We start from the raw sequence: 27590 nt of genomic DNA, 5'->3' as shown, positions 1-27590 counted from the left end.
GGATTGAAGGTCACTGATGAAGTTAGCTGAGACTTGTACACTGCCCTGGGTAACTGGTGAAAGCAGTGTATGTATTTTTACAAGAATCACAAATGAAACAACCCATGAGTATTGTCTGGGATGCAAAAGATTAGATAAATGCAAATAAACTAGAGGAGGAAGATAATACCAAACTTTTTTGGGTCAGAGTTGATTTCCATTCTCCTGTGTTTTTCAGAAAAGTGACAGATGTAGCTTAGCTTATAACACATTCAACTTAAATCAGAACCAGCAGGCTCAACTTCCATTGCATTGGGTGTGCTGAAATCTGCATTGTTGAAATGTTACCTAAAGCCCGAGCTACTTTGCTGCATAGGGGGTATAGACCCTAGAGCAACCTTGTAATCATGTCATGGATATTCCTCACTGGGCATAAATAGCACAGTATGAGCACAGTTCATTAGATAGGAACTCTGATGAGAAACTCAATGTGGAGCAGACTGATGAGTATTAGGTCGTACAGGTTACAGAATAGTCTTTCAATAAATGCAACAGTAACATTGTAATCAGAGGTATACCAGGCTCCAATGTATTGTAGTGCTTTAAAATAAAGGCCCTAACCTACTGACAGTCACTGACTTTGTCTTCTCCTCGACCAGTCTGACTTGAACCCAAACTCTTTAACGCAGACATAAAACCACATTAACAAAATACTCCCAAAATGATCATTAAAGATGCTTTGGACTATATTGAAAAACAAGAGAATTTTATTCCAATATCCCTGGTAATCACTCTCAAATCAGCAACTTAAAGAAAAATATCTCACTATTCTCATATTACTTTCAGCACAGTGCTTGCTGTTTTTCCCATGCTACAATAATAATACTTCAAAAGTCCTTTATTTGCTGTAAAGCACTTTGAAATGACCAATGTTTGTAAATGCCATCTTTTTAAATTCTAAGAAGTGACAATGTGTTTCCACAATCAAAGCTGTAGATATAAAATTAGCATTTCCAATATCAGCAATGTTAGGCTTCTGCAAAAATAAAAATCGAACATCAAGACGTGCGTTGATCTCCTGATTTTAAAAAACAAAAATGCTGGCAATACACAGCAAATCCCACAAAATCACTGGAGACAAAAACAGAATTATGTATTGGATTCTTACTCTTCATCAGAACTGAACAGCATCTGCAATATTCTATTTTTGTACAACACTTAGCAATGTGCCAAGTACAGCTTGGCAGAGTCTGGGCCACATCTCTGAATAAATGCAAGAGAGTGAAAATCAGTTTGTCACCCTGACCCAAATTGATTGTAATCTCCAGAACATGAAAGTATAAAATGAGAGCACAGCCATATCTTTACCAAATGTTTGTTGTTATTATAAAAGTTCAATCCAGGAGAATGGCTGGTGTACCACCTTCCTTCTCTGTCCTGCGATAAATATTCTAATTCAAAAACCATTAGCAGTTGAGCAGCACGGTGGCTCAGTGGTTAGCACTGCTGCCTCAGTACCAGGGACTTGGGTTCAATTCCAGCCTCAGGCAACTGTCAGTGTGGAGTTTGCACATTCTTTCTGTGCCTGTGTGGGTTTCCTCTGAGTGCTCTGGTTTCCTCCCACAATCCAAAGATGTGCAGGCCAGGTGAACAGTTGTCGTTTCAGGCACAAGCCCTTCATCAGGAATTGCACACAGGTATCCCTATTTTTCTTTGTGGTAAAGTGTGGATTCCCAGGTGCATTTAAATTCTATTTTAGAGTCTTTATGTTATATTTGCAAGCATCGTTGCAGTAAAGTTGTGAAAAGTATCATTGGGACGAGCTTTTCATACAGAACAGTGCTATGGAACTTGACAACCTTCTGACCTGCTCAAGCCAAAGAAGTTCATGTATTTGTCAGGTGGTAACAAACTGAATAGCTCAGTCTCCAAGATTACTGTTGCAATTGTGATTTTGCAACCATTCACTACAGTAGTTCCAAAACAATTCCTACACTTCAAAAAGTGGTTGGTGGCTGCAAAATGCTTGGAAATGAGGCACCTGGATGGGTATACGAATAAGAAGAGTTTAGAGGGAAAATGGCCAAATGCTAGCAAATGGGACTAGATTTATCCGGATATCTAGTTGGCATGGACGAGTTGAACTAAAGGGTCTGTTCTGTGCTGTACATCTCTGTGACTCTATAACATGGTGATGAAAACAGGTTTTTTCTTGCCTTTAAAGGGCAGGTGGCGAAGGAAAGCATCAAAATTATTTGAGTTTTCCAATAATCAGTGATGGATGTGTGTCACGTATGCATGAAAACACTTCCCACTGCTTTAACAATTTCTGGTCAGTGGCAACTCTGGTCATAATTGTAAAGTTCATGTCTCACAAACAGTATTTAAGGGTAGAAGTGGGTGTTTCCCCACTAGCAGTTTTGCAGGTGAGGAAGGTGCCATAAAATTCCTCGAACAGTTTCCCTTCCTGGTTTCCATCTGCTTTATGATTGAACAGGCAGGGCCTATGTCCAGACTATCCTTTCTCCAAGGTCCCCATTGGTACTAACAGTCCCCATTAGCAGCCATTCGTTCACCTAAGTTGACCATTATCCATTTTATCTGTCTAACTATTCTTCTATCATTGGGCTCTATCCTCCCCCCACTCTAGCCTCTGCATAAAAATTGATTTTTCTTTCCTAACTACCATCAATTCTGAAGCGCAGTCACTGGATCTGAAACATTAGCTCGGATTTCTCTCCGCAGATTAGATTAGATTAGATTCCCTAGTGTGGATGCTACCAGACCTGCTGAGATCTTTCAGCAATTTTTATTTTTGTTTGTAGCTGAACTTGCTCTTGCATTGAATTATCATTCAACACTATGACCATACAGAGCATCAATATACAAGCTGTTCACCAAGATATATGATTAACATTTTGCTCCATTCCTACTTAGGCTGCTGCTAATTTTAGTCTTAACTCTTCAACTCCCTTCACTTTCGCAATATTCCTGTTGCCATTTCTGATGTTACACCATTAACCAGTATCTAATCCAAGCTTTCAGAACCCCACTGCTAACTTAATTAGTCTTCCTAAAGTTCTGTTAGGATTGGATTCCTTTTTTTAAAAAAATCCTGACACATCCATTGTGATGAACCAAACTCCAATAGCAATTCTTTTCTTCAACCTAGGATCTCTATCCAATTTTACTGATACTGAAATTTACTGTACCTGCTTGTTTTCCTCCCTTGCAGAACCACAAACAGGTTCACCTTATCCTCACCTTACATTCCATCAACCTCCAGCTTGATAACACTGACAAGGTAACTTCCCTTTCTTCTCTACTTTCCAAAGTCACTGCTCCCCCTCATATACATCTGTGCACTTAACATAACTCCATTTTGTATGCTTTATTTGCTGGACAGTCTTGTCCACATTAATGATCGAGTTATAGAGTCATAGAGATGTACAGCATGGAAACAGACCCTTCGGTCCAACCCATCCATGCCAACCAGATATCCCAACCCAATCTAATCCCACCTGCCAGCCCATATCCCTCCAAACCCTTCCTATTCATATACCCATCCAAATGCCTCTTAAAATGTTGCAATTGTACCAGCCTCCACCACATCCTCTGGCAGCTCATTCCATACACGTACCACCCTCTGCATGAAAACGTTGCCCTTTAGGTCTCTTTTATATCTTTCCCCTCTCACCCTAAACCTATGCCCTCGAGTTCTGGACTCCTCGACCCTGTCTATTTATCCTATCCATGCCCCTCAATTTTGTAAACCTCTAAGGTTTTGTAAACCTCAGCCTCCGACGCTCTAGGGAAAACAGCCCCAGACTGTTCAGCCTCTCCCTGTAGCTCAGATCCACCAACCCTGGCAACATCCTTGTAAATCTTTTCTGAACCCTTTCAAGTTTCACATCTTTCCGATATGAAGGAGACCAGAATTGCACGCAATATTCCAACAGTGGCCTAACCAATGTCCTGTACAGCCGCAACATGACCTCCCAACTCCTGTACTCAGTACTCTGACCAATAAAGGAAAGCATACCAAACGCCTTCTTCACTATCCTATCTACCTGCGACTCCATTTTCAAAGATCTATGAACCTGCACTGCAAGGTCTCTTTGTTCAGCAACACTCCCTAGGACCTTACCATTCAGTGTATACGTCCTGCTAAGATTTGCTTTCCCAAAATGCAGCATCTCGCATTTATCTGAATTAAACTCCATCTGCCACTCCTCAGCCCATTGGCCCATCTGGTCCAGATCCTGCTTGTAATCTGAGGTAACCCTCTTCGCTGTCCACCACACCTCCAATTTTGATGTCATCTGCAAACTTACTAACTAAGTCTTATGCTCACATCCAAATCATTTACGTAAATGATAAAAAGTAGAGGGCCCAGCACCGATCCTTGTGCCACTCCACTGGTCACAGGCCACCAGTCTGAAAAACAACCCTCCACCACCACCCTCTCTGTCTTCTACCTTTAAGCCAGTTCTGTATCCAAATGGCTAGTTCTCCCTGTATTCCATGAGATCTAACCTTGCTAACCAGTCTCCCATGGGGAACCTTGTCAAACGCCTTACTGAAGTCCATATAGATCACATCTACTGCTCTGCCCTCATCAATCTTCTTTGTTACTTCTTCAAAAAACTCAATCAAGTTTGTGAGACATGATTGCCCCCGCACAAAGCCAGTTTGCCTATCCCGAATCAGTCCTTGCCTTTCCAAATACATGTACATCCTGTCCCTCAGGATTCCCTCCCAATAACTTGCCCACCACCAAGGTCAGGCTCACCGGTCTATAGTTCCCTGGCTTGCCTTTACCACCCTTCTTAAACAGTGGCACCATGTTTGCCATCCTCCAGTCTTCCGGCACCTCACCCATGACTATCAATGATACAAATATCTCAGCAAGAGGCCCAGCAATCACTTCTCTAGCTTCCCACAGAGTTCTCAGGTACACCTGATCAGGTCCTGGGCATTTATCCACCTTTAACTGTTTCAAGACATCCAGCACTTCCTCCTCTGTAATCTAGAGTTAACGTTTCTGTTGGCATAGTGGCTCAGTAGTTAGCATTGCTGCCTCAAAGGATAGGGATCTCGGGCAACTGTCTGCGTGGGTTTCCTCTGGGTACTATGGTTTCCTCCCATTGTCCAAAGATGAGCAGTGTAGGTGGATTGGCTATGCTAATTGCGCATAGTGTCCAGTGCTGTGGAGGCTAGCTGCGTTAGCCAAGGGAAATGCAGGGTTACAAGGATAGGGTGGGGAGGCGGGTCTGGGTGGGATGCTCTTCGGAGGGTTAGTTATGGACTTGATGGACTGAGTGGCCTTCTGTAGGAATTTTATGATTCTACAGGAGGATAGTCAAATGCAGCTCCAGTGATCAGGTTAAGGAATATCTCGGATGGGGTCACAAGCATAATCCAAATTCTCAGTCACTTATTTTAATTTTTTGGAGCTACTCCAAATCTGCCTTGGTCCCCTATCCATTAAAATTCATTTATAATGTGCATCATCCTACCATTAGATACTTTGCAGCCTTCAGACTGACCACTGAATTCAACAACTTCAGAACATAACCATTGCTTGTATTTTTTCCCACTAGATGGTTGCTATTGGCAATGCTCTGGCTATCACATTTACACCTTTATATCCATCTTTTAAAACCTATGCCTTTACCACTCTTTTGCTCAACACAAATATTCCTTCTGTCTTCCATTCTCATCAGATCTTGCCTTTGCTTTTTTTTCTCTCCCAAGCACCCCATCAGTCTATCCCCATTCATCCTTTAAGGAGGACTTGTATATCTTGAAAGATCAATCAAAATATTAGCTGTTTGCCACTTTTCACAGATGTTATCCCACCTGAATGCTTGCAGCATTTTTGATTTTCAATGTTCATGTTTTGTTTTGGAAGGAAATTAAAGGTTTATTTGTTCTTTGCAGAGATATAATAGTCCTTTTTTTGCATACAAATGAGAAAATTCTGTACACATGAATAAGTTTGAAAAAGGAATAGGTATGAAGTCAATAACAGTCCATCAGCTATTATTTTTCAAAGCCATATTTTAAACAATAGTTTTCATAAAACTGCATTTTAACAGTAAATGGCTAGCTGCCATTAACTTTGCTGCTAAAAGGCTTGCAAGTAACAATCAAAATGAATTTTTAAAAATGTTAATAATTATACTACCAGCAAAACCTGTATTATCCAGGAGAAGTAGCCTTTTTCAACTCTTTAGTACCATGTTTTGGGTCCCTAATCACCAACATACACAGTTATGTACATTGCAATGAGGCAACAGTATGCTTTGTTTTTAACAGGTGATGTCAATGCTCAAAATAAAACATTTTCACAATTAAACAGCAGTAAGAAAGTTCAGTCTCCCACTTTGCAAGTAACTTGTGTGAAGCGGTGAGCAAAAACATTTGGGAATCTGCCAAATCTCATTAAAGCAGGTATTGTTCTTTTTAAAACAATGACAATAAAACTTTCACCTGGATAAACTCATGAACAAATCTCTAGAAATAAAGGCTTTTAAAAATCTAAATCGTTAAAGCAACTTCGAAAAAAAACCTCCTGAAGACTGCAATCAGGTATACAGTTTGGATACTGTTGGGGAGATGGCTCACCAGCGAAAGGCAGCAGTAGCCAGGTTCATGGCATTGTGGCTGGCTCTGCTGTACAGAAGGGTGGGAAAAAGAGTGGAAGGACTATCATCATAGCGGATTCAATTTGTAAGGGGGGGGGGGGGGGGGGTAGACAGGTGGTTCTGTGGTTGAAAGCAAGACTCCTGAATGGTACGTTCCCTCCCAGGTACATGTGTCAGTGTTGTCTCAGATCGGCTACAGGACATTCTGATTGAAGGGGGCACCAATGATATAGGTAATAAACAGGATGAGGTCCTACAAACAGGATTTAGGACCTCAGAGGTAGTAATGTCAGGATGGCTACTAGTGCCACGTGCTAGCCAGAGTAGAAATGAAAGAATAAACAGGATGAATGAGTGGCTTGAGAGATGGTGCAGGAGGGGCTCAGGTTTTTTGGACATGGGGGAAACCGGTCCTGGAGGAGGTAGGACTATTACAAATCAGATGGTCCACACATGGGCAGGACTGGAACCAACATCCTAGGGATGCTTTTGCTAATGCTATTAGGGAGGGTTTAAATTAATGTGGCGGGGGATGGGAACCAAATGAGGTGGTTAGTGGATAGTAAAGAGGTAGTAACTAAAAGCCGATAAGGAACTAGATAATAAGGTCAGTGTGACTAAAGAGAACAGTAGACAGGGAACAGATGATGAACGCAAAAGGGACAGGTGGCCTGAGGTGCATTTGTTTTAATGCGAGTGTAACAGGTAAGGCAGATGAACTTAGGGTTTGCATTAGTACCTGGGAGTATGATCTTATTGCTATTACTGAGACTTGGTTGAGGGAAGGACAAGATTGGCAACTAAATATTCCAGGATATAGATGCTTCAGGCAGGATAGATAGGGAGGTAAAAGGGGTGGAGGAGTTGCATTTCTAGTCAGAGAGGAGATCACAGCTATGCTGAAGGAGGGCACTATGGAGGACTTTAGCAGTGAGGCAATATGGGCAGAGCTCAGAAATAGGAAGGGTGAGGCAACAATGTTTGGGCTGTACTACAGGCCTGCCAACAGACAGTGCGAGATAGTGATACAAATATGTAGATAGATTACAGAAAGATGTAGGAACAACAGGGTAGTGACGATGATGGGAGATTTTAATTTTCCCACCATTGACTGGGAATTACTTAGTGTTAGAGGTTTCGGTGCAACAGAATTTGTAAGAAGCATTTGGGAGGATTTTATGAAGTAGTGTGTAAATAGTCCAATTTGGGAAGGGGCCATACTGGACCTGGTGCTGGGGAATGAGGCTGGCCAGGCGGTTGAAGTTTCAGTAAGGGATTACTTTGGGAATAATGATCACAATTCCATAAATTTTAGAATTCCCATGGACAAAGATGAGAGGTCCTAAAGGGAGAGTACTAAATTGGGGGAAGGCCAGCTACAGCAAAATTCAGCAGGAGTTGAGGAATGTGGATTGGAAGCAGCTGTTTAAGGGTAAATCCACATTTGATATATGGGAGGCTTTTAAAGAAAGGTTCATTAGAGTGCACCACAGACACGTCCCTATGAAAATGAGGGACAGAAATGGCAAGATTAGAGAACCATGGATGACAGGTGAAATTACGAGACGAGCGAAGAGGAAAAGGAAGCAGACATAGAAGGTCTAGGCAACCGAAAACAGACAACGCTTTGGAAGAATATCAGAAAAGTAGGATCAGTCTGAAATGAGGAATTAAGGGGGCGAAAAGGAGTCTTGAAATATCTTCAGCAAACCGAAAAATCCCAAAGCATTTTATTTGTATATAAAGAACAAGAGGGTAATCAGAGAAAAGGCTGACCCACTCAAGGGCAAAAGAGGAAAGTTATGTATGGAGTCAGAGAAAATAGGTGAGTTTCTTAATGCATACTTGTATCAGTATTCATTGAGAAGAGGGACATGACAGATGTGGAGGTTAGGGATAGATGTTTGATTACTCTAGGTCAAGTCAGCATAAGGAGGGAGGAAGTGTTTGATATTCTAAAAGGCTTTAAGCTGGAGAAGTCTCCAGGTCTGGATGGGATCTATCCCAGGTCACTGAGGGAAGTGAGAGGGGAATTAGCTGGGGCCTTAACAGATATTTTTGCAGCATCCTTAAACATGGGTGAGGTACCAGAGGACTGGAGAATTGCTAATGTTGTTCCAATGTTGAAGGAGGGTAGCAGGAATAATCCAGGTAATTATAGACTGGGGAGCCTGATGTTAGTGGTAGGAAAGCTGCTAGAGAAGACACTGAGGGATAGGATCTATTTACATCTGGTTTTGTGCAGGGAAAGTCACGTCTTACAAACTTAATAAAATTCTTTGAGGAAGTGACAAAGTTAATTGAGGGAAGGGCTGTAGATGTCATATACATGGACTTCAGTGAGGCATTTCATAAGGTTCCACATGGTAGGTTGATGGACAAAGTGAAGTTGCATGGGGTCCAGGGTGTCCCAGCTAGATAGAGAGAGAATTGGCTGGGCAACAGGAGACAGAATGGTAATAAAAGGGAATTTCTCAAAACGGAAAACTGAGACCAGTGGCGTTTGTGATATACATAAATGATCTAGAGGAAGGTATACGTGGTCTCATTAGCAAGTTTGCAGATGACACTAGGATGAGTGGAGTAGCAGACAGTGAAGGGGGCTATCAGAGAATGCAACAGAATATTGATAGACCGGAGAGTTGGAGGAGAAATGACAGATGGGAGTTCAATCTGGGCAAATATAAAGTGATGCATTTTGGAAGATCCAATTCAAGAGCAAACTATATGATAAATGGAAAAGCCCTAGGGAAAATTGATGTACAGAGAGATCTGGGTGTTCAAGTCCATTGTTCCCTGAAGATGTGATAGAGTGGTCAAGAAGGCATACGGCATGCTTTCCTTCATCAGTTGGGTATTGAGTACAGGAGTTGGTAGGTCATGTTACAGTTGTATGGGACTTTGATTCAGCCACATTTGGAATACTGCATATAGTTCTGATCGCCACAATACCTGAAGGATGTGGATGCTTTGGTGAGGTTACAGGGAAGGTTCATCAGGATGTTGCCTGGGATGGAGGGCACGAGCTATGAAGAAAGGTTGAGTAGATTAGGATTATTTTCATTAGAAAGACAAAGGTTGAGGGGGGAACCTGATTGAGGTCTACAAAATCATGAGGTATAGACAAGAAGCATTCCCCCCCCAGAGTGGGGGACTCAATCACTAGGGGTCACAAGTTCAAGATGAGGGGGGAAATATTTAAGGGAAATATGCATGGAAAGTTCTTTATGCAGAGGGTGGTGGGTGCAAGAACACGTTGCTAGAGGAGGTGGTAGAGACAGGCACAATAGCATCATTTGAGATGTAGCTGGAAAGATACATGAATGGGCAGGGAGCAGAGGGATACATATCCTTGGAAAACAGGCGACAAGGTTTAGATAGAGGATCTGGATCGACACAGGCTTGGAGAGCCGAAGGACCTGTTCCTGTGCTGCAATTTTCTTTGTTCTTTGCAAAATTCAGCAGGCTGGGTTCCAATTGTAGTTCAGAAAGTTTCTGTTTCCCCCTGTGCAGAAACTGGGCATCTCTTTCCAACACGCAGAATTTTACATAATCAGTAAGAGAACTGATGAAAAGCGATGAAACCATTGAGTACACGGAAAAATGTCATAAAGAAACAAGAGTGACAAATCCCGTATGACCATTCAAGCAAATTAAATTCTGGAAATCTCATTTTCTAAAAAGCTCGATTAATTGGTACAATATTAAAGGCTAAGTATTCATGACAGAAACCTTATCACTTTTTTTTACAACAGTATTATAAACAAGGAAGAAACCCTACGAGCAACCAAGTCATTAGACTTCATGCATGACCCTCAGTTGTGTTGACAAGATATCTGCTTAAGAGAACACTGCAGTTGAGCAAACCAATCTAAGTGCATGTTTGCATAACCTCAAGGATTGTAGGAGAGCAGCTTTAGCTACATTACCCATTATATAAAGATGAGCAATGACAGTTAAAGAGATAAACAGAAAATGTCAATTGCACAATACTTGCTATTTTGAGTCACAACACTAAACAAAAATTTATCCTTTACTCTTCAAGACAAACTCTTGGAGTACAATACCTCCAATTCCGGCAGTCCTCAATATTTCAATTAACACAAGATGAAACATTTGTTGCAGAGCAATCTCTTAACACTAGCAGTATGGAACAGAGCTTTAGTGGACCCTTCCGAAAAGAACTCTTGATGTGCTAAATCACTTTGAAAACTGCAATTACTTCAGCCAACAGTATTGATTAGATACAAAGGATTCTGGTAATCCAAGATGGAGGATGGAGATGGGAAACTTTCTGGCTGGAACAGGCTGCTCCTTTCTTGAGGTATTTTAGGTGTTGGAGGTGATCTCCTCGAATTCCAGGAGGAGCAACTACTGTCTTATATACAGATACAACTGTTTTGGAACTTTGAAACAAAAAGTCAGAACAACAGCACTTTTAAAAGGGAGAAAGACAGACAAAGGCAGCAAAGACATGGTCAGAGAGAGAGAGAGAGAGAGAGAGAGAGAGAGAGAGAGAAGCGCAATGTTGTATTGCTGGACATCAGAATGTGTCTAGGAAAACTTAAACAGCGAAATTCACAACTGATCTTGGAGGAACCTGTTTGAGACAGAAACAGATAAGTAAACAGTTTTAAGTATAGCCTTGCTGTAAGTCTACAATAGTGAGTACAGTAGGATCTTTCTTGCTTATATGTTTTTATTGGGATCTGTCTCTTGATTTAATTTTAAAAATATAAGCCATAAATATCAGGTTAGCCTGCAGCAGTGTTTTGCAGACCATTTACATTTAGACAGTGCTATTTTCTGGGTCTGTAGATTGGAAGGAGAAAATGGCCATTAGTAGAGTGATATGCACTTCTTGTCAGATGTCAGAGCTTCAGGAGAGTTTAAGGGTTACTGAGGATTATATCTGCAATTAAGTGTTGCTGTTGCGAATGCTGTCACATTAACTGTCGCTCCAACCAATCCAGTCAAAGGCAGTGAGGAATTTACAAGAGCGAGGGGGTGTGATAGACGGTCGTTATAGGAAGGGAGAAAAGCCGCAGATACAGTCAGGTAGATGGGTTAACTCAAAGAAAGGTAGAAGAGGTAGGCAGGTAGTACAGGAGTCTTCAGTCTTCAATCCCCATTTCAAACAAGTATGCTGTTTTGGAAAACGTACGGAAGTGATGGACTTTCAGGGGAATGTAGCACGAACAGCCAAGTTTCTGGTATCAAGACTGGCTCTAATGAAATGAGGGGTACATCAGGTTCCAAGCGATCGATTGTGTTTGGGGGCACAAAAGGACATTTCTGCAGCCAGCAGCAAAAAAAAAAAATCAGAATGTGTGTTGCCTCCCTGGTGCCAGGCTCAAGGATGTCTCAAAGGGGAGAGGGAGCAGCAAGAGGTCATACACATTGGTACCAGTGACATAGAAAGGGAAAAGGATGAGATTCTGAAGGAAGAATATGGAAAGTTAGGCAAGAATTTAAAAAGCAGGGTCTCAAGGGTAGTAATATCTGGAATACCTCCAGTGCTATGAGCTAGTGAGGGTAGGAATAGGAGGATAGAGCAGATGAATGCGTGGCTGAAGAGCTGGTGTATGGCAGAACGATTCACACTTTTGGTCATTGGAATTTCTTCTGGGGTAGAGGTGACCTGTACAAGAAGGATGGATTACACCTGAATTGAAAGGGGACTAATATACTGGCAGGAAAATTTGCTCGAGCTGTTCGGGAGGATATCAACTAGTAAAGGGGAGGGAGGGAACCCAGGGAGATCGTGAGGGAAGAGATCAATCTGAGACTGGTACAATTAAGAACAGAAGCAAGTCAAACAGTCAGGGCAGGCAGGAACAAAGAACAATAAATTAATTAAACTACATTTATTTCAATGCAAGAGGCCTACCAGGGAAGGCAGATGAACTCAGGGCATGTTAGGAACATGCGACTGGGATATCATCGCAATTACAGAAGTATGGCTCAGCGATGGACCGGACTGGCAGCTTAAATGTTCCAAGATACAAATGCTACAGGAAGGATAGAAAGGGAGGCAAAAGAGGAGGGAAAGCATTACAGCTGTACTTGGGGAGGATATTCCCTGAAATACATCCAGAGATGTTATTTGGGTGGAACTGAGAAATAAGTATTGTAGACATCCTAATAGTCAGCGGGAAATTGAGAAACAAATTTGTAAGGACGTTTCAGTTATTTGTAAGAATAACAGGGTGGTTATGGTAGGGGATTTTAACTTCCAAACATAGACTGGGATGCCATAGTGTTAAGGGTTTAGATTAGATTACTTAGTGTGGAAACAGGCCCTTTGGCCCAAAAGTCCACACCAATCTGCCAAAGCGCAACTCACCCAGACCAATTCCCCTACATTTACCCCTTCATCTAATACTACAGGCAATTTTACTTGGCCAATTCACCTGACCTGACCTGCACATTTTTGGACTGTGGGAGCAAACTGGAGCACCCGGAGGAAACCCACGCAGACACAGGGAGAATGTGCAAACTCCAGAGTCGCCTGAGGCAGGAATTGAACCCGGGTCTCTGGCGCTGTGAGGCAGCAGTGCTAACTACTGTGCCACCGTGCCGCCCAGTGAGAGGAGAGGGATTTGTTAAGTGTGTACACAAAGGATTTTCTGAGTCAGTATATGGATGTACGTACTAGAGAAGGTGCAAGAACTTGACCTACTCTTGGGAAATAAGGCAGGGCAGGTCACTGAGGTGATAGTGGGGGAACACTTCGGGGCCAGTGACCATAATTCTATTAGTTTTAAAATAGTGATGGAAAGAGATGAACCAGATCTAACAGCTGAAGTTCTAAATTGGAGGAAGGCTAATTTTTATGGTATTTGGAAAGAATTTTCAAAGGGATGGCTACAAAATGGGAAGCCTTCAGAAATGAGATAACTAGAGTCTAGAGACAGTATATTCATGTTAGGGTGAAAGGAAAGGCTGGTAGGTATATGGAATGCTGCATGACTAGAGAAATTAAGGGTTTGGTTAAGTAAAAGGAGGAAGCATATGTCAGGTACAGACAGAAGAGTTCAAGTGAATTCTTAGAGGAGTATAAAGGCAATAGGAGTATACGAAGAGGGAAATCAGGAGGATAAAAAGGGGACATGAGATAGGTTTGGCAAATAGGGTTAAGGAGAATTCAAAGGGTTTTTACAAATACATTAAGGGATAAAACGGTAACTAGGGGCAAATAGGGCCCCTCAAAGATCAGCAAAGCAGTCTTTGTGTGGAGCCGCAGGAGATACTAAATGAGTATTTTGTATCAATGTTTACTGTGGAGAAGGACATGGATGATATAGAATGTGGGGAAATAGATGGTGATATCTTGAAAAACATCCATATTACAGAGGAGGAAATGCTGGATGTCTTGAAGCGCATAAAGTTGGATAAATCCCCAGGACCTGATCAGGTGTATCCTGGATCGGTGTGGGAAGCTAGGGAAGTGATTGCTGGGCCCCTTGCTGAGATATTTGCATCATTGAAAGTCACAGGTGAGGTGCCAGAAGACTGGAGGGTTGGGTAATGTGGTACCATTATTTAAGAAAGATGAGGAAGTCAAGCCAGGGAACTATAGACCAGTGAGTCTGACATCAGTGGTGGGCAAGGGAATCCTGAGGGACAGGATTTACACGTATTTGGAAAAGCAAGGACTGATTAAGGATGGTCAATATGGTTTTGTGCGTGAGAAATCATGTCTCACAAACTTGATTGAGTTTATTGAAAAAGTAACAGAGGATTGATGACAACAGAGTGGTTGAAGTGATCTACATGGACTTCAGTAAGGCGTTCGACAAGGTTCCTCATGGGAGTCTGCTTAGCAAGGTTAGATCTCATGGAATACAGGAAGAACTAGCCATTTGGATATAGAACTGGCTCAAAAGTAGAAGATAGAGAGTGGTGGTAGAGCGCTGTTTTTCAGACTGGAGGCCTGTGACCAATGCAATGCCACAATGATTGGTGCTGGGTCCACCACTTTTCATCATTTATATAAATAATTTGGATATGAACATAGGAGGTATAGTTAGTAAGTTTGCAGGTGACACCAAAATTGGAGTGTAGTGGACAATGAAGGAGGTTACCTCCAATTAGAGCAGGATTTTGATCAGATGGGCCAAATGGGCTGTGGAGTGGCAGATGGAGTTTAATTTAGATAAATGTGAGGCGCTGCATTTTGGGAAAGCAAATCTTAGCAGAACTTTGGTAAAGTCCTAGGGAGCGTTGCTGAACAAAGAGACTTTGGAGTGCAGGTTCATAGCTCCTTGAAAGTGGAGTCGCAGGGAGATAGAATAGTGAAGGTGATATTTGGTGTGCTTTCCTTTATTGGTCAGAGCACCGATATAGGAGTTGGGAGGTCATGTTGCTGCTATACAGGACATTGATTAGGCCACTGTTGGAATATTGCGTGCAATTCTGAACATCTTTCCAATAGGAAGGAGACGTGACACTTGAAAAAGTTCAGAAAAGATTTGCAAGGATGTTGCCAGGGTTGGAGGATTTGAGCTATAGGGAGAGGCTGAACAGGCTGGGGTTGTTTTCCCTGGAGAGGAGGCTGGGGGGTGACCTTACAAAGGTTTATAAAATCATGAGGGGCATGGATAGGATAAATAGACAAAGTCCTTTCCCTGGGGTGAGGGAGTCCAGAACTAGAGGGTATAGGTTTAGGGTGAGGGGGGAAAAAGATGTAAAAGGGAACAATGTGGCAACCTTTTCATGCAAAGGGTGGTGTACGTATGGAGGAGTTAGCTGCCAGAGGAAGTGGTGGAGGCTGTTAAAATTGCAACATTTAAAAAGCATCTGGGTGTATATATGAATAGGAAGGGTTTTGAGGGATATGGGCCAAGTGCTGGCAAATGAGACTAGATTAGGTTAGGATATCTGGTTGGCATGGACGAGTTGGACCGAAGGGTCTGTTTCCGTGCTGTACATCTCGATGACTCTATATAAGCACTTTACAAATGACTGAATAAAATTATAAAATCAAAAATGTTGCTATTACCATCACATTGGTAGTTTCATGTTATATATTATCACAGCACACCCCCACCCCACTCCTAACAGAGTCTTAAATGATAAGATGAGATATAGTAGAAGCCACTCTTAATATTCAGTTGAAATGTTTCTTCTGTTTAGTTTTAGGTTGTGCTACTGCTCATGGGTTATGGCAAGATTTGAAGCCAGGCCCCAAGAACATAAACTGAGCTTCTGGATTAATAGTCTAGCGATCAGCTGGTTTTTGAACCCATGCATTCAGAACACACTGGATTAGTAATCCCATCACTTTAACCACTTGGCCACCTCATCTGGGATTAATGCCACGAAGTAGATGGAAATGCCATAACCATTTGTGCGCTGTAATCCACTAGGACTTTGTCCATCCTCAAAGGGGAGTGCTAACCTTCTCTCATAGACTGTCAGTAACCACCTTGTGTGAGCCCAGATAATCTTATCAACATTTGTGTAAAATCACTCATGCACACTTACTGTTCCAAACAAATCAACTCCAGTTTTTAATCTTCTTAAAAATGCACGTTCGAAATTTTAGTTATCAACTAAATTTAAACTCCTTCAAAATATTCACTTGCCTCAATATCTGGATGTAAAGTTCAATTATTAATTACGGTCAAAAAAACAAGTTGCTCAAATTTGGGACTGGATCATGTGGGTTTCTCTTCACCAACTCACCAGTATGCAAAGGGATTTTTATTCCGCAGATATTCAATTGTAACAAAATTAGATGAACTTGAGTTCAGTGTGGACAGAATAGTATGTGTTGCTAGTATTTGGTACTCAGGTCAGAAATAACATGACTGAAGCGGAAGATTTTTCTACAATAAGCGAGAAATATTTTACATTTTTATGTAACTTGCTTCCTCATAATTTAATATTCATGTTCAAGCACTAGTTAGTGCTTATTTCAAATGTCTTCAATTTCCTTTGCTCATTCTCCCAGCGCAGTAATTTTCTGCAAGTCAAACACAAACAGATCTGAAGCTGTTACTAGAAAGAAAGGATTCAAACAAAAACATTGAAAATATAAAAAGTTTATTTCTCGGAATTCCACTGTGCAGTTACATACAAGCAGACAATTCTTTAAAAAGAAACTATGCCTAAATGGATACAGAAAGCCCTGGTAAGATACAATTCTTCAGTATGTATATTCTGTAACATCTCATCATTTCAGAGAGCTTGAGCAATCCATTTCCTTTTCTGCACTCAATTTTGACCCCATTTCACTCTCTGCCGTGGTGGCATTCAAAACCATGTACTCAGAACAGTAGCTGTGATTCTGAATGATGGCTTTGGTAACATTGCAATTCCACCCTATCCCCCAGTACATGAGTATAAACCCCTTGCTGTTCTTCAAAATAGCACCTGTATGAGATAGCACACAATTTTATGATTAATACAAAAGATGGTTATTCCAACAGTGGTCTCTGAGCACTACATATATAGTCTCTATGGTGACTACTTGAATAAAGTTCCACTCATTTTGTTAGAGTGGATCTTAATTCAGAATCTCTTGACTCAAAGCCAAAAGGTGCTATCTGCAGAGAAATTTCAAAGATTAATTTCAAAAAGCTCAATAGAAGGGAAGAATGCTACTTCACATTACACAAATATTAATTATGTACATTCAAAACATTAATTCTCTAGTGCAGGAGAAGCTGGAACAAGGCAGTTTTGAAACATCATTGCTAGCCACCTTCACTGCTGTAAAATGTCAACAATCAAGCAAAACCAAAGTTAAAAAGGTTAGATTGTGCAAGGATACACATATATGAGGGGGAGAGAAAGGGCACACTGAATCAGCAGTGGTCACATCACCCCCTCATTTATCTGTCATCAAGATCCTCTTGATTCTCAGACTTTTGACTTATGAGGCACTTCTACAGAAGACTTGCATGCTGGTAGACTGCAAAACTGCAAAAGCTTTTGATAAAATTTGTTTGAAATTTGACTGTGGTTGACATTCTTCTACACTTGGTTTATTTCAGTTTCAGAAAGCTTCAGATTAAAGTTGCACCCAATTCAAAAAACTTCACATTATATACGTAAATTAATGCATATTGCATTCCCAATGCAGAAGATTTACAAAGTACGTTTCTGAGACTGGAGAGTTTGAGATATAGAAGAGGCCGTGATTTGGCTGGGGCTTTTTTCCCTTGAACACTGGAGGCTGAGGGGTGACCATATAGAGGTTTATAAACTGAGGGGCATGGATAGTGTTCATAGTCAATTTCCTAGGGTGGGGTAAGTCCAAACTCAGAGGGCATAGTTCTAAGGCGAGAGGGGGGGGGGAAGATTTAAAAAGGACCTGAGGGGTAACATTTTCATGCAGAGGGTGGTGCGAGTATGGAATGAGCTGCCACAGGAAGTGGTGGAAGTGGGTACAATTTCAACATTTAAAAAGGCATCTGGATGGGTATATACAGATGAAGGGTTTAAAAAGAACATGGGCCAAATGGTAGAAAATGAGACTAGGTCAGATTGGGATGGCTGATTGGCAAGGATGAGTTGCACTGATGACATGGGCAGGAAAAATTTTAAGTAACCATAAACCACTGCAGTTCACCCAACCCTACATGGTAACCAGATTCTTTAATAATATTAGATAACAAGTTTATTGAGATTGGTTGGGGGGGGGGGGGGGGGGGGGTGGTTCCAGCCATGGCAATGTTAGCACCTTTCAGTTTGCGCAATAACTACAATGGGATAGAAAGTGGATTGCTGCTTACAGATTTCCACCTCCACTTCCAACCCACATTACATCTGCAAGTCTGGTTGACATACATAAACCCACAAAGTCAAAAGTCAACATACAGACTTGCAGAAGGTACTGAAATACTTTGTTACCTTGACATTTATCATAAAGTTACAAATAAATATGCAATTAATTCAAAAATCAAAGATGTATGCAGGGTCACTTGCTTATGTTCGGCTAGGTATGGCTAGCAGATTTAAAACACCACCAGAGCAAAAATACCGTGGACACGGAAAATCTAAATTGAGCAGGTCACACAACATCTGTAGAGAAAGAAGCAGAATTAACACCTTAGGCCAATAACCTTCCTTCAGTAGAAAAACTAATGCTGCCAGACCAGAGCATTTCCAAATTTCAGATTTGGACACACATTTTGATTTTTCTTCTTTAACATGATGCAATTGCACCCTCTAATGGGCATAAAATTCCATTATGTAATTTAATGTGCAGAGGCATGCTCTAAAATCATTTTTAAATTAAAGCAGTTTTAAAAGTAAAATTTAAAAAAAAAAGGACTGCTCCCCAGGATCTCCACTCTTGCTCTATCCAGTTGCTGCACATGTAGCAAAAACATCATTGTTACCTCATCACTGGGCATGTACCAAGAATATTTCAATATTACTGAATTCGGTAGTATGACATAGTGGTCTGTGCAAAATTATGCTTTGCTGGTGTATTTTAAACATATTTAACAATCATTGAACATTACTTATAATGTAAGCATAAGTGTGTTTTATAAAATACAATAGTACATGTAAAAAGTATTTTAAAAAGCAACCTGCCCTCATTACATGTACTCTTATGGGAAAAAAATTTGTTTAGCAAACATTTTTCAGGAATTATTAGCAGCATGAAACAATGTACAACTGTACTCTAAAATTTAGAAAGTTGATAGAAAAAAGGCAGATAATGCATATGAAAATGAAAATAGAAAATAAAATTTGAAGCACGCATTGGTTCAAACAATATCCATAGAAATACAGTAGTTAACAAGTCAAACTATTGGCCCTCTCTCAAGTGCTGAAAAAAAAAGTGTATAAGGAAGGATATATAACCCATAAAAGTGCCAAATGTATCTGTAAACTGGAGAACGAGCATGTCACATGTATTGAATTTAAGTAATTAGACTTTTGTCAGATTGCAATTCAGTATTAGTTCTTAACATAAGCATTGTTGAAGAAAGGAGGGTGAGAGAAAACAAGGAGCTACAAATCTGTTAACCTGATGTCAGCAACAGGGAAAACATTAAAATCTATAGGGATGTGGTTTAGAAAAAAAAATGCCTGATAATATCCTCAAGAATCTCTTAAGAGCAAAATCTGAGGGGGAAAGATCAGAGTATGTGGTATATTTGGATTTTCAGAAAGGTTCTGAGAAAGTGCTAGAGGTTAGTAACCAAAATTAAAATGCATTCGATTGGGTGCAGCATAGTATGGATTGAGGATTGGTCAAAAGACAGAACGCGAAGAGTAAGAATAAAAATTAGTCATTTGGTGAATACAGGCTATAACCAGTGGGGTACCAAAAGAATCAGTGCTTGGGCCCCTATTGTTCATAATCTATAGTTATTTGGATTACGGGGTTTGCAAATGATACAGAAGTTAGCCAGAATACAAGTTGTGCAGAAAATGCAAAGAGGTATCATGGATTTAGACATGGTTACATGATTCAGGAACAGCAAGGCAGATGCAACATAACATGGATAAATGTGAGGTTATCCACTTCGGTAGAAACAAGTGTAGAATACTTCTTAAATTGGAGATTGGAAGATGGTGACGTTCAAAAGGTATCCATATCTCTGTGTTCATAACTCACCAAAAACTAGCATGCAGCACAGCAATTTGCAAGGAAAATAGTATTTTTTATTGCAAGACGAGTACAGGAACAAAAGCAGTCCTGTTGCAATTGTATGCAGCACTAGTGAGACAGCACTAAGTATTATGTGAAGCCTGGCATCCTTGCAGAAGGAAACCTATATTTGCCAATAGACAGAGTGCAGAGGTTGACCACATTGATTCCTGAAATAGAGTGTACCAATAGAAGAGATCAAGAAGTCTGAGTCTAAAGTCTAGAGAATACAGACAAATGAAAAGCAATACTAAACTCAAAATTCAAAGGATACTTTAGCTTGGCTGTGGGTCTAGACCTGGGGGTACACAATCTTTGAATAAAAGACATGTCACTGGAGCTTCCTTTCAGCAGAGAATGGAGTATCTTTGGAATTATCTAACCGAGACAGCTGTGCAAGCTCAATCATTAAGTAGATTCGAGAGAGACTGAAGATATCTCATTATTCATTACATCAAGGATATGGGAAGAGTGTTGGATAATAGCGTTGAAGTAGGTGATCAGCCATGATCTAGAATCATGGAGCAGGCTCGAAGGGGTTGAATATCCTATTTCTGTTCCTATATTAACAAAGTACAGCATACTTGGAAGTGCAGAACAGTCAGAATTGTTCCTGATCGGTCTATTTAAGTGGTCACAATACAACCCATGACACTATTTGGTAAAAAAAAATCATTCTTCATCTAATAGTTTACTGGCTTTGCAAATAAATCTTACAACCAAAACACAGAAGTGGTTAAAATAATAATAAAAGCAAAGTATTGAGGGGGCTGGAGACCAAAATTAACCAAATGTACAGTGAAGATAAGTCTTGACTACAGTCCACATCTAAACAGACACTTTATACATACCAAGATCCCACTAGCCAATGACCATTTAACCATTTTGACATAGTGTGACTTTAATCTTCATGCGCATTTGAACTGTAAATTCAGACGCAGTCTGACTGGAGTTTCTCGAGCATTTGGTTAATTTTGGTCTCCAGCCCGCTCAATACTTTGCTTTAATTATTATTTTAACCACTTCTGTGTTTTGGTTGTAAGATTTATTTGCCAAGCCAGTAAACTATTAGATGAAGAATGATTGATGAAAAATGATACAGCGGGCGGACAGAGAGGGGAGCCGGAAGGTAAGCGGACACCAGTTGAAGTTAACGTTTTTCTTTTCACAGTCTTTTTTTTTCAACTAGGAGCGGGAACCCGGAAGTCGTCAGAGGCTTCTGAGAAGGTAAGAAGTTTGAGTGGAGAAGGAACCAGAGACACTACACGTGTAATGTCTCCCACCCTCCCTCCTCCTCGAACCTAAACAAAAGGACTCAGTCGGCTGAACAGGTAAGCTACTTAGTGTTCTTGTTTTGGAGACTAAGTATAGAGTTATAGCAGCACAGGCAGTGGAATGTTCCTCCTGCAGGATGTTTGAGGTAGGGGTGACCACCAATGCTCCCGCCAACTTCACCTGCAGGAAGTGCAGCCAGCTCTAGCTCCTCAAAGACCTCGAGAGGCTGAGAGAGTGATAGATAGAAGCTACAGGGACATAGTTACGCCAGAGAACAGAGGTAGCTGGGTAACAGTTAGAGGTGGGAAGGGGAGGAAGCAGGGATCCCCTGTGGTTGTTCCCCTCAACAAGGAGTATACCGCTTTGGATACTGTTGGCGTGGGGGGGGGGGTGGTGGTGGCGGCGGCGGAGAGAAAACGGCCTAGCAGGGGTAAGCTGCAGTGACCGGGTCTCTGGCACAAGGTCTGGCTGAGGCCCAGAAGGGAAAGGGGGAAGAGTGCTAGTTATAGGAGACTCTATAGTTAGAGGGACAGACAGGCGGTTCTGTGGACATGGGCGAGACTCTCGGATGGTTTGTTGCCTCCTGGGTGCCAGGGTCTGAGATGTCTAAGACAGTGTCTTCAGAATCGTTAAGGGGGAGGGTGTGCAGCCAGAAGTCGTGGTGCACATTGGCACCAACGACACAGGTAGGAAGAGGGGTGGGGAGGTCATTCAGGAGCTCAGGGAGTTAGGCTGGAAGCTAAAAGCTAGGACGGACAGAGTAGTCATCTCTGATTTGTTGCCAGTGCCACGTGACAGTGAGGCAAGGAACAGGGAGAGAGTGCAATTGAACACGTGGCTGCAAGGATGGTGTAGGATTTATGTGTATCTGGAAAGACACTGCTTGATTAGGGACAGCCAGCACGGATTTGAGAGGGGTAGGTCTTGCCTTACAAGTCTTATTGAATTCTTTGAGGTGACCAAGCATATTGATGAGGGTAGAGCAGTGGATGTAGTGTACATGGATTTTAGTAAGGCATTTGATAAGGTATGCTTATGCGGAAAGTCAGGAGGCATGGGATAGTGGGAAGTTTGGCCAGTTGGATAGAGAACTGGCTAACCGGTCGAAGTCAAGAGTGTGGTGGTAGATGGTAAATATTCAGCCTGGAGCCCAGGGATCAGTTCTGGGTCCTCTGCTGTTTGTAATTTTTATTAATGACTTGGAAGAGGGACTCGAAGGGTGGGTCAGTAAATTTGCAGATGATACGAAGATTGGAGGAGTTATGGATAGTGAGGAGGGCTGTTGTCGGCTGCAAAGGGACTTGGATATGATGCAGAGCTGGGCTGAGGAGTGGCAGATGGAGTTCAACCCTGTCAAGTGTGAGGTTGTCCATTTTGGAAGGGCAAATAAGAATGTGGAATACAGGGTTAACAGTAGGGTTTTCTTAGTAAGGTGGAGGAGCAGAGGGATCTTGGGGTCTATGTTCATAAATCTTTGAAAGTTGCCACTCAGGTGGATACAGCTCGTAAGGAGGCCTATGGTATATTAGCGTTCATTAGCAGAGGGATTGAATTCAAGAGTCGTGAGGTGATGTTGCAGCTGTATAGGACCTTGGTAAGGCCACATTTGGAGCACTGTGTGCAGTTCTGGTCGCCTCATTTTAGGAACGATGTGGAAGCTTTGGAGAGGGAGCAGAGGAGATTTACCAGGATATTGCCTGGAATGGAGAATAGGTCGTACGAGCATATGTTGAGAGTGCTAGGCCTTTTCTCATTGGAACGGCGAAGGATGAGGGGTGACTTGATAGAGGTTTATGAGATGATCAGGGGAATAGATAGAGTAGACAGTCAGAGACTTTTTCCCTGGGTACAGAGTGTTACAAGAGGACATAAATTTAAGGTGAAGGGTGGAAGGTATGGGGGAGGATGTCAGGGGTAGGTTCTTTACCCAGAGATTGGTGGGGGCATGGAATGTGCTGCCTGTGGGAGTGGCAGTCAGAATCATTGGTGAGCTTTAAGCGGCAATTGGATAGGTACATGGATAGGTGCTTAAGCTAGGACAAATGTTCGGCACAACATCGTGGGCCGAAGGGCCTGTTCTGTGCTGTATTGTTCTATGTTCATTTATTCAGTCCCAGCATTAGAAAAAGGATTGCTGGAGCACAGCACTCTCTGTGGGGAATTTCAACACCCATCACCAAGAGTGGTTTGGCAGCAGCACTACTGATTGAGCTAGTCAATTCCTAAAGGACATAGCTGCTAAATTGGGTCTGGTCAGTCAGCAACCCTCACATCCCCAGAAGTGAAAATAAATTGCTCAAATCACAATACACAAAGCTCAAATTTCAATAGCAGCAAGTTCTCAAACAGCTGATGTGAAGTTAAGCTCGAATTCTTACAAAGTTCCAAAGCACACTTAAAACATATATTTTATAAACAGCAAATATTTTCCTAGTGTTACTAAGTCAAAGCTAGACAAGCGTCAACTGTAAATGGAGGGAACAGATTAGCAAGGGTTCCTGCTTTTGATCACTAACTCATAACATCTTTTAAACAAGATTTTTGCCCAAATATTATAAAGGTCATTTATTGCCAAATTACTCCCAATTATGACAGTATGCTGGTGATGTCACTGGACATTTAATCTAGAATCCATATGGATTGAGGCAAATAAAAAAGGGAAAGATGACACTAGTTCGAACAATTCATAGGCTCCCTAACAGTAGCTATAATGGAGGGACAGAGAATAAATCAGGAAATACTGAAGGCAGTACATCAAATCAGGAGTGACTTTAATCTTTATGCAGATTGGCAGAGGAAGCCATGAGGAAAAAGTCAGAGTGTATAAGGGACAGTTTCCTAGAATAATATGTTGAGGATCCAAGCAGTGATTTGGCTATTTTGGATCTAACGATATATAACAGGTTAATACATGACACCAGAGTAAAGAGCAATAGGTGACCATAACATAATAGAATTTAGCATTGAGTTGAGGGGGAAGAAGTTGGTCAGAAAAAAATTGTGCTGCGTTTAAATATGGGCAGAGCTAGCTGGAGTGGACTGGAAAAGACATTAGGGATCAATGACAGTTGAGGAGCAATGATAATTATGAAAACATTGGTGAAAATAGCTCAACACTCACAGCAAAGAGATATCCCAGTGAGGAGGTAGGATTCTAGGAAAGGGATAAACCCACCACGGTTAACCAGGGAAGTTAAGCATATCAACAAATTAAAAGAATAAAATATGGAATTTAGCAAAGAGTGGTGGTAGACCAGAGGATTTGTAAAGAGTTAAAAATCAACAAAATGTGACCAATAAAAGAGGGTGAGATATGAACTTTGAGTGTGAACTTGCGAGTAATTTGAAGGAGGAGAGCAAGAGCTTCTTCAAATATATTACAAAGGAATACAAAAGCCAAAAAAACAAATATAGGGTCCTTCGAGAAACTGGGAAACAGCAGAGGAGTTGAATAAATATAGGAAAGATTTAGAGGGAAATGGGCCAAATGCAAAGCAAGTGGGACTAGTTTAGTTTGGGAAACTTGGTTTACCTGGACAAGTTGGACTGAAGGTTCTATTTCCGTGCTGTAAGACTCTATAAATACTTTCTATTGGTCTTCAAAAGTAGAAGACACTAAAAGCATTCTGAAATTACTAAATAATCAAGGAGCAAAAAGAGAGGAGAGGAAATAAGTTAGGGGACATGATCTCAAAACAAACGTTTAAGGCAATGAGGAGGAATTTCTTCTCTCATAGGGTAGTGAATCTGTGGAATTCCTTACAGCAGACAGCTGTTGAGGCTATGTCATGAAATACATTCAAAGTTAAGACAGACAGATTTTTAAGTCAGTTAGAGAATCCAAGGTTCATGGTGGCGGGGGGGGAAAATGAGGGTGGAGTTGAGGATTATCAGATCACCTATGTTCTCACTGAATGGTAGAGCAAACTCAATGGGCAGAATTGCCTACTTCTAATCCTGTGTCTTATGGTCTTAATGCCATGTTCAGGACATAGCTTCAAATCCATGCTAGATGGTGGGATCAGAATTCAATACACACACACCTGCGTAACCTCACCCATTTCTGCATGTCTGAAATTAAGTGTGGTGGTGAATTTGCACATAATACTTTAACTGATACAAGCTTAGGACCTGATGAAGGAGCGGCGCTCCGAAAGCTAGCGTGCTTCCAATTAAACCTGTTGGACTATAACCTGGTGTTGTGATTTTTAAACTTTGTACAACCCAGTCCAACACCGGCATCTCTAAATCATGGCTATTTACCAGCATTCTGTCGGGAAGGTGTTAGCTCTTTTACTGTTCCAGCACATAATGTAATTTAGGAGAAGACAGGATGAATTTACTCTACTAGAAAAGACACTCTTGTTGAGAATGTAATGCCTCATTAAATATAAATTTTAACTCCCATTTCATGAAGATGTTTCAGAGTCAGCATAATGCAGAGTTCAGGTATGTGCATTGATCAATCATATCTCTGGAATAAAAGATCTGACTATACCATTAAATTGTCTTACAGTAAAATTAATCTGCCACTTATTTTAGTAGCATTAAAGTACAGTAAAACAAGTACCACATTGTTTTTTTCAATTGATTTTCTCTGAATTTTTAATTTGAGAATTTCCCTGAATTGCCTGCAGCTAGACTTTTGCCAATATTTAACAAGGTTCAACTTCAAAATCCTCAAACAAGCCTTCATTTGACATTCAAGTGCAGAAATGGTTTTCAAAAATTCATACAAAATTGGTGTTACATCAAAAAGTTGCATTAAACAGCAACATGAGAACATCAGCATACTACTGCTTCAACTGTTTTTTTGTATTAGTTAAAATGAAACAAAGGCTAAATGAAGCAGGAGAGTCATGTATGCCCAGAGCTAAATAATTAATTTCTTTCAGTTTTTGAAAATCTTGTTAAAATGCACTTGAGAGTGATCTTATTTCCCTAATCAAATGACACATTTGCAAAAGTTAATCATGTAGAATAAATAAGCACTCCTAGATTTCAGTCTTTATTTTTGCTTCACTCCCTACCTTTCCTCCTCAAAAAATCAGAACTGGGATGATCTGCTTTGGTATTGACAGGCAACCAATTTAGGTAGAGAAAAGAGAAAAGTTTATTTAATTCAAAGCAAATACACCAAAGTGTAACTTGAGTGTATTAATCAAGCACAACATTATCCTCAGTTTAAGTAGTTACACAAATCAAAAATATGATACTGACTAAAAAACATAAATGCAACTATCCCAAACATACGCAGGGAAAAAAAATATACAGGATTAGGGTGGGTTAAAGCTCATACAAATATGAAATAGGAGGTGGCAACCAATCAGCCCTGCTCAAGATTACGGCTGGTCAATTTTGCTGCATTTCAATTCTGAATTGAAAACAGTACCCTACACTCTGAATTTACCCAGAAGAAATGTGTTTTCACATCCACCTTGTCAAGACTATTCAGGACCTTTTACACTTCAATCAAGTCACCCCTCAACTCTTCTAACAAGCCAAGTCTGTCCAACCTAGCCTCCTCAGATAACCCACTTCTTCCAGGTATCAATCTAGTTGAACTGAATAGAGTAATTGAACTGCTTCCAAGATATTTATATTCTTCCTTAAATAAGATGATCAAAACGGAGATAGAATTCAAGATGTGGTTTCACCAATGCCCTATTTACTTTGATGCTCAACTCTTCTTGAAATAAAATATAGTAATCTATTAGCCTTCTTGATTAAATACTGTACCTGCATACTAATTTTGTGCCTCTTGCATTAGGATGCCTATATCAATCTGCATCTCAGAATTCCAGTTGTAATTTTCCATTGAAATAATACTCTGCTTTTTCATTCTTCCTGCCAAGATTGAACAAATTGATTTCAAATATACATGAAAAACACACCTGCATAATGGCTGTTGGAAAACAGAAATCAAAACATATTGATCAAAGATTAAGGCAACATCACACAAAGAATTGAAAGATGCACTAAGTCAGGCTGTTACAGCAGTTACCTCAAGACACTGGAGCAGTACCACGAATGCTGCCTATGCAAGATCCTGCAATTTGCTGGGAAGA

General features: G+C 40.9%; 1 protein-coding gene and 1 non-coding gene across 3 annotated transcripts in view; both read right to left on the bottom strand.

Moving 5' to 3' along the window:
• Window positions 1–27590, bottom strand: part of LOC140494746 (guanine nucleotide-binding protein G(I)/G(S)/G(O) subunit gamma-7-like) — a 172181-nt gene that overhangs the window by 109236 nt on the left and 35355 nt on the right. The gene's annotated exons all lie outside the window — the stretch shown is intronic.
• LOC140494881 (U6atac minor spliceosomal RNA) lies at window positions 15931–16059 on the bottom strand. The gene has a single exon (XR_011964055.1). It is a non-coding gene; the product is annotated as a U6atac minor spliceosomal RNA (small nuclear RNA).

This window comes from Chiloscyllium punctatum, chromosome 24 (assembly GCF_047496795.1).
Source record: "Chiloscyllium punctatum isolate Juve2018m chromosome 24, sChiPun1.3, whole genome shotgun sequence".
NCBI classification, from domain to species: Eukaryota; Metazoa; Chordata; class Chondrichthyes; order Orectolobiformes; family Hemiscylliidae; genus Chiloscyllium; species Chiloscyllium punctatum.
Note: the sequence above shows the minus strand (reverse complement) of the source record. Positions and strands in the feature narration are given on the sequence as shown.